We start from the raw sequence: 12694 nt of genomic DNA on the forward strand, positions 1-12694 counted from the left end.
CAGAAGTGTTTTTTTTTAAAAAAAATGCATTTATAATTGTTCAGAATTGCCAGTAACGTTTAATAACTATCAACAATTTCTTAATTGTTTCTTTAGAAAAGCCACCCTTCAGCATGTCAGTCTAAATAGCATCAAAAGAGGCTTTTAAAGAAATCACAAAAATTAAGCTGTTTAACATCTTTTTTCAGATAATACTGATTAGATTAGAGATAATTATTCATCTTAATTTCACTAAAGGGAAAAAAAATTACTCCCTTCATTGCTTCTAAATGAAATTACAGATCAGTTTTTCTACAGACATTTCTTTAGAGGAAAAACAAAGCATGCTTACAAATGCCTTCAGAAAGGGAAGACAGACATTTATGTTTTCTCTTAGAATGTCCTTCGTTAAAATCTTCAAACTTTTTAATTCTGTTCTGATTCTTTTTCTGCCAGAAAATGCCTATATGGATGAGAAATGGCAGGTAACCACTGCACTGTTAGGACTGGTAATATTAAAACATCCTATGGGCTTGCAACATGTTCTTCCAATTTCTTTCTTTTTTTAAATGTCTCCATATAGATATAAATATATAAAACCAAACCATTTAAAACTAATGGCAATTTCTGTCAATTTGCATTTCTCCCATTAATAGAAAAATGCACTCTCCTGAAAATCGGAAAGGGTTTGGCCAGCGTAAGTACTTTAAAAAAGAGTTCTTAGTTGGGGCTTTTTGTCACATTGTAAATATTTCAAATGAAGTCTTTTAACACCAGAGTGGATAAGGCAGAAAATGAACTCCCCCCCCTTAAGAACAGAAGGAAGGCTGCCTGCCTGCCTGTCCGTCCATCCACCTGCCTCCTCCCTTGCTCGCTTGCAAGCGAGGATACAGAATACAGCTGAGAAGCCGTAGGTACTATTAGGAACATTAGAGATGTCATTTTCCGCATTATTTTAATGGAAAGCTTACTTTTTGGTACAACAAGTCCTTTCTGACATGATATAAATGTTTTAAAATAAAAAGACATTGAGGGGATCAGAAAAACATTTTAGCCTTAATTATTCATAAATAGCTACCTCAACTCCATTTTCACAAAATGTCAGTTGACCAAGAAACATGCTTATTTTGCATGAGAAAAAAGAATATTTGTGCTGTAAAAGGATGCTAAATCAATGTATATTTAACTTAAAATGAAATTTGCAAATAAGAAATAACCGTCTATCACAGAAGTGCATTAGCTGGGCAGGGCAGGCCCGGCTGGTGCAGAGAAGCCAAGGTTAACCCTTTCGGGGGAGAATACCTGCAGGGCTTCCTAAAAGCTGCCTTGGGGGCAGGGCGTTTAGCAGCAAGAGCCTGAATGGCAACAGCAGTCCTGGGTTGTGCAGAACAACCCCATCTGGCTGCAGAGTCCCTGCCTGATGAAGGGGGGGGGGTAGAATCAAGGGTCAGCCAAGGGTCATCTAGTCCAACCCCCTGTAATGCAGGAATAGGTGCGATGGGATTCCTACGCACTTCTCGTGCCCAAGGAGTGCTTTGTTCTTGTTAACTCTGTCGATTAAGGGTAATAAAAGAAGAGTTCGAGGAGTTTACAGGGGGAATGAATGTTCTTCTCGTCCTGACACACACACAGCGCCCCCTCCTCCTCCTCCCCACCCCCATCCATCTTGCGGTTTTTTTCCTCGGGACCTTCCGTGGCTGAAGTGCGTGTTTGTGTTTCCAGGTTCCGTTGGCAGACCTAATTTCAGAATCCATAATGCATGATTTTGAAACCAATTTGTTATTGTAATAAAATAATTTTCGGGATGCAGGGAGGTCCTGGAGAGGCTGGTGTTCAATTATACATGCACTGCGGCCCGGCGCCTGGGCTGCGCGCGGCGCGCAGGTGGATCTCCCGGTGACCTTGGCACCGGCGAGGGGAGCCTGGAATAACAATCAAAGTCGGGGCTGGAATTCCGCCGTTTCCAAATATTAACAACTTCTGTCAAAGAAAGCGCTGATTTCAGCACTTATGGTAATGGCAGAGGCCTCGGGATCTCTCTTTCAGAGAACCTAGAAAGGGAAGAAGCCCCGATCTTAATAGGATTAAAAGCCAGGCTCTTTCCCCCCACCCCCTTTTATTTTAAAAATGCTAATTTGTTTTCCGCGTTTTGTCCTTTCTCTCCGGCTTTGTTATTCAGGTCATCGCCAGCAACCCGATGAGCTGCCGGAAAGCAGCCCACAGGGAAGGCTTCTGTGAAAAGCCCCACAGCAGCGCCCCCCCCCCAGGCTGTTGCAGGGAGAGGCGCAGGAGCCTTCCTCCGCGCGCGCGCGGGCTGCTCCGCGGTTTGTTCCGCTCGCGAATCGGCGCGTTAATTAAAACAGCCTGGTCCGCCTGTGACCCATCTTAGAGAGAGATGAACTGATCTCGCCTCAGAAGTTGGGCTGTGAAATTCAAGAGTCGCCTCTTGGCACCTGCCCGTCCGTAATCTGCTTATCTGGCAGGATTTCCCGGGTGCTCCGCGGCTGCTGTCCGTGCAGAACGGGAAGCGGGCGGCGGGAGAGGGGGGAGGCAGAGCAGGGACTCTAATTCACCATGTAATTTGTTCGGAGATTCCTTTGATAGGTCTGAAAGTGGAAGCGTCCTGCCGAGGACCCAGGCCTTGCAAAGGCAAGCCACTTGGTTGCCTGCGTGGGGGGAAGCGGGGGAGGGTGTGTACGAGCTCCCCACCCCCAGCAGGGGACCCTCCCATGAATAGCCATCCGCCATCAGCAGAGCTCTTCTGTGAGATGGCATCTTCATTGAATGAATGAGCCGCTTGAAACGTTACTTTTATTGTGGGGGTGGGATGTTTGTCCTCAGCCCACCTCAAACCCCCCCCCCCGCTGAATGTCTGGGGTGTCTGGGTGGGGGAGAACATGCATTTCGGTCCAAGCTATTTGTTGCATCTCAGTCCTGCCCAGGCTTTGAGCCTCCCCAGCTAACCAGTGGAGCAGCCACTCCCGCCCCCCCCCCCCCCACGGCCCTTCCAAAGGCACAAAGGAGCAACCGAAGGAAGACTGAGCTCCACACAGCCAGGATGAGAATGGATCAAAGGCAGAGAGGGATGTTTCTAATGCGTGTTAGTTGAGTTGTATACTTGGTTTTCGAAGGAAAGGAACATAATGGAATTTAGTTATCTCTTCCCAGCTCCACCCCACCCCCAAAAAACCCACCACTTTTCAGGCAGGGATTCTCAGGATTCCAGGCACATTTTCCTGATTTCCAAAGGGGTGTGATTTTTGGAAGCCATAACGGATCCTGGGGTTTTTTCCCTCCTTTCCCATTCCCTACATTTAATTTTTAGATGGTTTTCCTGATATAGAAAGCAATAGATGCACATTCTTGCATGTGTATCTCAGAGACCCTGGCCTTCCGTACAGCAGCACATTAAAAAAAAAAAAAAAATTGCATACACTGTGGGGTGGGATGTGGGGTGTTTGCTTAGGGCAGGGGTCAGCAATATTTTTCAGCCATGGGCCGGTCCACCATGTGGTGAACTATATTTTGAAAAAAATATGAACAAATTCCTGGCCCCACAAATAACCCAGAGATGCATTTTAAATAAAAGCACACATTCTACTCATGTAAAAACACACAGATTCCCGGATCGTCCGTGGGCCAGATTGAGAAGGTGATTGGACTGCATCTGGCCCCCTGGCCTTAGGTTGCCTACCCTTGTCTTAGGGGGTGCTCGTGCTTCCTGCCCACTGTGGGGAGCTCTGTTTCCAGGGCTTTCTCCCAGGTGTCACATGGATCAGGGCTGTGACATGGGGGGGGGGGTGGCGGCTTCTCAGCAGGGGGATGAACAGCAGCCCAACTATCTGGAAGGCAGCCGACAGAAGGGGCCTGGGCCAGCCAAGGTGCTGCTGTTAGCAGAGGTCCCACTGCAGAGAACAGATACCTCCAAGGCTGTGATGAAGGTGTGGTTTTGCCAAAGGCCACCCTAGCAGCTCCAGTGGTCTTTGTGTTGCAAGCTCAAGGACCTCCTTTTTGGACCCAAAAACATTACCTGCTTCTGCCAGGGAGGAGCTCTAGGTTGCACCTGTGTTGCCGCTGGATTATGAATCAAGCGAATATCATTCTTCTTGAACCCCTCACTTCTGTAGGAGGTCCATTCAAGAGCAATGAGTGTTCCGTAAAAGGCAGAGATTCATAACATCGAGACTGACTTTGAACACCATGTTATGACATTTCAAGATTATTAGCTTGATTTCGTAACATTCCTCTGCAGTCTTCATGTACTTTGTCTCCTCCCCAACCCCCCAAGGTACCCAAGGCTGCTTGGTATTTTGCCGCAGAAATGCATCCAAAGGCTTTACAGCATCTCCGCCGTCTGCAGAAAGGATTTTCCACTTATCTGCCTGCAATGGTGTAGCAGCTTTGCTAGGGGGTGGATTCTGAAGTATCACTTAACATCAATCCATTTCCTCGAGATTCTTGATAACATGGTTTGTATTTCACCACTAATAAATAGGCCTGCAGGAATGTCAAACAGGAGCCTCTCTATTGCCCTCTCTCCCTCCCTCCCTCTCTCTCTCCCTCTCTCTTTCTCTTGGCTAAACAATCCCCACCCTCACTTCACAATTTGGATGGCTTTGAGTGGACATTTTGCTTTTCCTTCTGACTTGAGCCTCAGGATTCTGGGGGTTCAGTTTGGAGGACTCACCCTGTTGCTCCCCAAGGTTTGGCCACTGTTACAGTGGCACCTGCACCGCTGCTTCAGTGTGGCATGAACCTCTGACGTGCTCATCGTATAGCTACATTTTAGAGGAGTTTCAGCTGGGAATTTTGGTCATAGAAGCAAAGGAGAAACCTTTTCCCCGACCAACATTTGCTGGTTGTTTCACCTACTTTGAATCCCAAGCTGCAGAACTCAGCCAATTTAAACAACTTGCAGCTCATCCACACTGGAGTTTAATGTGGATTTGGAGCTACTTGTGTGTTTATTTTTTTGTGGCATTCTCCTCAGCCCCCACAAAATGCAGTGTTTTTTGATCTGATAAAGGAAGAAAATCCAATATAAAACTGCATGTTACCTGATTGTGGAGTGCATTGTGTGGATGATCACCCTCCCCCCTATGTGTGGCAGGGTTTCACTGGGTGCCGTCTACTGCCACAACTCCTATTTCCATTTTGTTTCCAGCAGCCAAAAAGGTTTTTTTTCGCTGTTCATTGCTGAAGCCACATTTGCAGTGTGTCAATTTTAAAAGCAGTTCTGCACAAAATTGCTCTTGCACAAGGCAGCTGTATTCAAAATAAAATAAAGTGTGTCCTTGCAGGTACAGGAAGTGAGAAGGGAAATAGGCAGGAAAGGAAGCAGCAGCCTTTCATGTAAGCAATTCCAAAACCTTGACTGGCTTGGAATCTCTCTCTCTCTCTCTAACACACATATATAATCTGGTATATCAAAAAACCTGGTTTTAATTTTTTAAAAAAGGTGTGCATGCACAGGTAAACAAATGCCTGCTTGCCTGCCCATAATGGACCTCAGGTTTCTGAAGCACAAGTATTTTTGTTATTATTCACTTTTCTTTTGTGCAAATCTAGTAGACTGAAAAACTTTTATTTTGAACCATTTATTATTTTTAAAGGTTTGCATGCATAGATAAACAAACACTTGCATGCATGCCCACAACAGACCTCAGTTTACTGGAATTTATAGTGGATGGGGGGGGGGGCGGACGGACAGAAAGCAGCAAGACTACATCTCATCAAGCAGCGCCCACTCCTGTGGACGGGAAACATCAATACAGATTTTGGAGGAATAAAATTGAAAGTGTGTGGACTAAGACACACAAGTACAGAGACAAAAACCGCTACCCATGGATGCCTTAGTAGGGAAACAGCCTCAGTCCCTTTTTTTGTTTTTTTTACCCAGTCATGCTCTTCCAAGTTGACTTTACTATGTAGAGAACCATTCACAGTCCGCCCCAGTTTGAATAAAAACCCGTCCCTCATCCTTGCAAATGAACCAAAACAGTGCTCAAGAGCGATGTGCCGCCTTAAGCCATTTGACAGCTGTTGAAACCACAAATAGACAATAAGGGGAGGTAGGGGAGGTCAGTCTCATTGTCTCAAGAAAGGGGCCAAGGGAGTTGTATGGCTCAGCCCCCCGCCAGGGGTTGGTGGTTGGTCAGGCTGGCCCCTGCCAAGAGTATGGGCCCAGGAGGGGCGCAAAAATTGCACCTCTCCACTCTGGCTTGGAGTAGCTGGGAGCCTGCCCATCTGCATTCTCCCGAGGCCACTCCTCCACTGATCCTGGGCGGCTGGCCGAGACATGCAGGCTCCTCTGGGTACCTCGTTGGAGAAACCCAGTTCCTGGCATGTGCCATTGCAGCTGTTAGAAGTGCAAGAGCCCAGTGGGGCTCCAAGGGTGCAAGGGACTGGGAGGGGTGCATAATCTGGCAGCCTTGCCCTGACTTGTGGGACTTCAAGATAGCACCCAAGCCAGTTTCGTTCAGGGTTCAGGAATAATCCGATGGGATGCAGCCAATAATAAGCTTTTCATGGACGGTCTTCCGTGTCCAGAGACAGTCTATCTGTGAATACCAGATGCTGGTGACAAAGAGGCTTGTGATCTTCCAGGTGCATCATTGGAAAGCAGGTGCCTCATCCTGATCCAGAAGTGTAGTTATGGATGCTCATAACTATTTCTAGCTTGAATTTGGCCCACTGCACAGCGTGTCCTCGTAGGCAAGCAATCTAAATCCTCTATGAAAAAACAAAACAAAAACCCTCTTCCCTTTGGTGGCAAGCAAAGGCTCCCTCCTGCTGCAGCCCCTGGGAGGGTGTGGCTCGCAAGCCACAGGGAGGTGCATTTCCCTGTGCTGCGATTGGCTGCCAGACAAGGCAGGTCAGAGGAGAACAGATTCACAAGTGAAAAGACAATTCTTGACAAGCAAGACCCAGGCTCATATTGGGCTTTTCTTTCTCTGGGGAATTCAAGAGATGAAATGTCAAATGAAAGAAGCCCTTTTTAATTTCTTAGATTACATCCAGCTTTTAATAATGTGGCGCCCTGGAAATGAGAACAGATAATATTTGCCTTGTAAAACAGAGCAGCCGGGTTCCTGTCAGAAGGCAAATCGCCTCCCCAGGCTTTGTTGTGGGTTTCAGCTGACAAGTTTGCGGATGCTCTGGTTTGTAAGCTAATGGGATCCAGATGTCTATCCAGTGAGGCAACTTTTGCACCGTTGTTCCTCCTACCCCCTCCTGCAGGAGGGACAGCTGTGGCCACAGAGATTCTTGACTCTTTCTCCACATTTCTGAGCATTTCAGATCACTTTTAAGCTCCTTCCTTCCTTCCTTCCTTCCTTCCTTCCTTCCTTCCTTCCTTCCTTCCTTCTTTCCTTCTGTATGGTGCTTAAAAAGGAGAAAGGAAAGCACAAGACAGCCATTTGTAATGCAGATGAGCATTCTGACCAGTTTCAGGCTTTAGATTTGCATCACAAACTCTGACTGAAGGAATAACTGCTTTAAGGCTCCCAGGATCACATGGTGGCTTGTACAAGTAACACATGGTGATGCACTGAAGGTGCATGAACTTCTTTCTCTGATTAAAATGAGTGGGTCTTGAGAGCTCTTCCCTTTGGCTGCATTGTGCCCCTCTCAGCCACTCTGGCTTCCTTGTAGCATACACAGACACAGGGCAAGGCCAAAGGTATCACTGAGGGCCAAACAGCATGCGAGAGAGGCCTGCTGCTCTGCCCTTTCTCAAATGAGGCTCAAAGTGCCCTCTCTGCTGCTCACAGCACTTTGGCCCCATGGCCCTTTGCATCTCAGCTGAAATACCAGAAGTGGGTCTAGCTGGGAGAAAAGTTCCCAGAGAGCAGGACTGGGGACAGAAATGGATGAGATGAATAAGTATGGGTCTGAACCCCCACCCCCTGGCCCTTTAAACAGCACCCTTCCACCCAAAAACATACACACCTGCTTTCAACCTGCACTTGAAGACCTGGCCTTGTCCCTCTCAAGGGTTGTTTGGGCCTGATCCTAGCTGGAGTTCCACATGGAGCCTGGGAAATTGTCCCTCCAGCAAGAGGACGGAGATGGGAGCTGCCTGAGTTCCAACTGCCCAGCTTCCTAGAGGAGTCTGCTTTCTTTCTTTCACTCTTGGAGAAACCTGTTACTCACTGGGCAATAAAACTGAAAATAAAGATCAGAGCCAGTGGAAATGTCATAATGGCAGGGGGTAGAAGCATTAGACGTTGCCCATAAAATGTGAGAGATTTAGACGTTTGCACCCCATTATTGCGCCAGAGGTCGGCTTTCTTTCTTTCTCCACCCCCCTTCTTCTCCTTCACCTTTTCCTGGTGGCAGGCTGCTTCTGCTACCCCCCCCCCCTTCTGACGCACCCCTTTCCATTTACTGCCCATAGTGATAGATTTATATTTTTGCTATGCTGCCCTCCCCATTTTTTTGGAACTTAATCAGCAGCATATATTCTCCCTAACTCTGTTCCCAAACCACAGAACCACCTGGGTTAGATTCCCTCCTGCCTGCCCACCCTCACCCCTGTTAACACTTGAAGGGTACTATTGGTCTGATTTGTACATGTGACATTTAGGTGGATTTAGCCTACAACAGGTTCATATTTTAGATAGCTCTATTTTCCCCCAGCCCCCTTTGTGATGGCCTCCACCCTCCACCCTACACCCTCCACCAAACATTTTATCCTTTGCTGTTGTCCAGCAAACCTTCTCCTTCACCCCATTTCACTGAAGGAGATTGCCTTGCCTGAGAGGAGGTAAGCCCAAATTCACAAATCCACAGTGAAATGAGTCTTTTGTAGGTTCTGCCTAGAGAGATGTTGTAATAATAATAATAATAATAATAATAATAATAATAATATATTTATTATTTATACCCCGCCCATCTGGCTGGGTTTCCCCAGCCACTCTGGGTGGCTTCCAACCAAATATTAAAAACAATACAGCATCAGACATTAAAAACTTTCCTAAACAGGGCTGCCTCGTAATAGGGAGAAGGCACCAAACACCCTTTTCAATACAAAAACCTATTTATGGGTCAAAAAATTTAAAGCGTACATGATACAAAACCCAAATGTTTGGGACTGAGCCAAAAAATTAGATTCAGATTAAAAAACAAACAAAAATTCAGATTCAGTGCAAATTCATGTTTTCTTTTTAGTGTGGGAATATCTACAACCAGTGCTTTTTTTCTAAAAAAAATGTTTAGGGATAGTCTCATTTTGACTCAAGAAAATCACCATTTTATAGTTCAAATCAGGAAAAAAAAATACAGTAAATGGACAAAAGTACAAAGATTCATAAAATGTTTAGGGGTATGCGTACCCCTGTGCCCCCCCAGAAAAAAGCACTGTCTACAACCAAATCCTAACCATTGCATGGGGCAGCCAGGTGGATGTGACTTGGCTCTATCATAATCACATCACTGTGAAAACAGATGGGTAGTTTTAGGGTTTCTTTCCTTCCTTCAAGTTCAGCACAACTTTTATTCCTTTTAAAACATTTTCACCACAACCTATTTCCCACTCTCCCCCCCCCCACTCAATTTGCAATTGAAATAACGCGAGACTCTTCCTAGAGAAGTTGAAGATATTAACTATGAAATTCTGAAACAACAAGAGCTATATCGTTGGCTTCCCATGAAATGAGAAATATGTTCTCTTCAGCCAACTACATTTGACAGGAGGCTTTTGAAATTAACTCTATGCTCAGATGATCACTTTCCTACTATAATTATCAAGTGCAGTAATTCATAATAGGAGGTGTGTGAGTACATCATGTTTTCTTCAACACATAACACACATCTCCACCACCAATTCAGAAAGCAAAAGGGCCCACTTAAAACAAGCAGCCTCTCCAAGGGCATGTGTGTGTTTGTGTGTGCATGCGCCAGTGAGTAAGGTTTGCATTCTCATTCTCTCCAGACAAACCATCTGCTTACATATGGATGAAGTCACTTTTTGAAACACCTTTCCTCCACCTCTCTGGAGAACAATAATCACATATTCTCCCCGCTTTCGGACATGTCTGGGGAAGGCAGAAAAATGGATGGCAGCCAGCCAAAAGTCCAACTGGTGGAGAGCTCCACAATAGACCCTTGGAAGTAACTGAAGATAACTTGTATTTTGAGTCTCAACTTCAGGCATGGTCAGGAGGGAGAGAAGTTAATGTTGTGATGATATCACATGAGCCCCTGTTACATATCCATGGGTCTAGGCCCAGGGGATATTCCTCTAGCTTTTCTTTCTTTGGGTCTCTCCTCTAATTCTTGCTTAAGGCTATTGAAGCAATTGGCTCTAAGCTCCATGAAATTTGTTTTTATGGTCTTCTAGTATGGTGTTTCCTGCTTGGCAGGGGGTTGGACTCGATGGCCCTTGTGGTCTCTTCCAACTCTATGATTCTATGAATTCTAGTTGTGTTTGTTCCGATCCGAATTTTCTGCGTGTGCAATTGCCACATGAGCACCTGTACCCCTGTGTTGTTTTGGTTTTGATAGTCACAATTACAGTGGTACCTCGGGTTACATACGCTTCAGGTTACATACGCTTTAGCTTACAGACTCCACTAACCCAGAAATATTACCTCGGGTTAAGAACTTTGCTTCAGGATGAGAACAGAAATTGTGCTCCAGCAGCGCGGTGGCAACAGGAGGCCCCATTAGCTAAAGTGGTGCTTCAGGTTAAGAACAGTTTCAGGTTAAGAATGGACCTCCGGAACGAATTAAGTACTTAACCCCACAGGTACCACTGTATTCCATCATTTGCTGTTCACACAAGAAGGTGGAGGCCAGGGTTGCTAACAGGGAAGTAAAAGGGGTACACATGTACTAAGGCCCATGCCAGCAGGGGGGTTCATACTCTTAGCATTCCTTAGGGGGTGAAATAGGTAAAGGAAGTTATAAATCAAAATGTGGAGATGGCTCTAAGGCTTTGGTACTTGACAGACATCGCCACTGCTAAGCAGTCTTAATGTTGATATTACAACCCCCCCCCCTTTCCCCCCCTGGCCTGCTTGTCATCACTGGGCTGTTATTTATTAATATACTTTAACCATAAAGCAAAAATAGAAAATTTTGATACACCTTACAGCTGCAGCAAGTTAGAATCCCTATGAGTTGCTCTGGACCCCTAGAGAGCTGCTGCCCTTCAGTGTAGACAACATGGAGTTGGATGAACCTGAAGAAGTGTGCATGCACACGAAAGCTCATACCAAGGTATCTGAAGAATGCAGGTATCTGAAGAAGTGTGCATGCGCACGAAAGCTCATACCAAGAACTAACTTAGTTGGTCTTTAAGGTGCTACTGGAAGGAATTTTTTTTTGACTATGGCAGACCAACACGGCTACCTATCTGTAATTGGATGAACCTATTTGTTTGACTTGGTCTAAGGCAGCCCCTCAAGTTCCTCCAGACTCAACTACAGCATCTCCTGCCTGCCTGCTCATATCTGCTCCATCCACATACATCTATTCTACCTTACAGAGGCAGCTTCAGTTCTGACTGTGGGCTTCACTGTTGTTCTCCTTTGGACTGTCCTTAACACAATCAATAAAAACAGGAATGGAAACAATTTCAAGAAGGCCTTCTCAACATGGAATAGCCCAGCCAGAGAAGGAGAGCCTTAAGTAATTGACTGACAAAGTGGGTGAAATTCAGGTGCCCAGAAACAAGGTTTCCATTTTGGAAGAAGTGGGAGCACAGGAAATGACTCTTTTGCCATGAAAACATCCAAGTCTTTTCCCTTTCATGCCTTGGCCTGAGAATGGTGCCAAATGAGGAGTGGCTATTAAATGGATCTAAATGTAAGCATTCCAAACAAATTTCTTATCATCTCATCTGAGAAATGGGTGGCTTTTCTCAGCTTTTTATGATTCCATGTTATGATGTGCCTGCTCCCAGGGGGAAGGCAATTTCTCTTTTCTAGAGCAGATATTACAGCCATAGCCTTAAAAAAAAAAGCCTTTCCTTTAAAAACTGGTGCTGTCTTTTGCAGAGGGAGGATGGCACACTGGCACCCAAAGGCTTTACACATTATACTCCAAGACAGAAGCGGGAAAGGAAGGGAGCGATAGAGAAATAGAGCTGTTTTTGGTGCATTTAAGTGCTATTTATCAGAGGAGAATTGAAAGCAATACTATTAAGCACTTTTTTTGTTAACTTGAAGAAGTAAAAGGGGGAGATTGGCCAGTCCTGTTCTGCCTTTTTGTTAACCAGGCAAAGTAAAGAAATAGCCACAAAACCTTTAGAAGCATTCAAGTACCTTACTGACTTTCATCAGATGTTTGCTGCAAAAAAGAAAAAAAAGGGGAGGGGGAATCGTTCTATCTTTTTATTTTTGCTTTGCTTTAATCTTATTTGATGATGTCTCAACAGGCTGGGGCATGCTTTCTCGGATGGCAATTTCACCGCACCATATGTGTCTCTCACAAGATAGCAGAGTGAAATGAGTCTTGGCAGGAAGAGAACTAAACATATCGACAAAGAAAAGGAAAAAAAAATTATTTACTTAACTCCCTCTTGCCTGCCTGCATTTCCTTCCCTTCAGCTGCTTCTGCTTCCAGTCAGCCGGGTAAAGATACAGGCCCAGCTACAGCTTTGCTTTGCAGCCATCTTTGTTAGTTTTAATCCCAAACACTTGCCACAAGGCAGCATATCAGCTCGACTGAGGAGAGCTTGCTCTGTCCCAGAATACCCAGGAGGCAGCTG

Source organism: Podarcis cretensis (assembly GCF_951804945.1).
Source record: "Podarcis cretensis genome assembly, chromosome: 8".
NCBI lineage: Eukaryota > Metazoa > Chordata > Lepidosauria > Squamata > Lacertidae > Podarcis > Podarcis cretensis.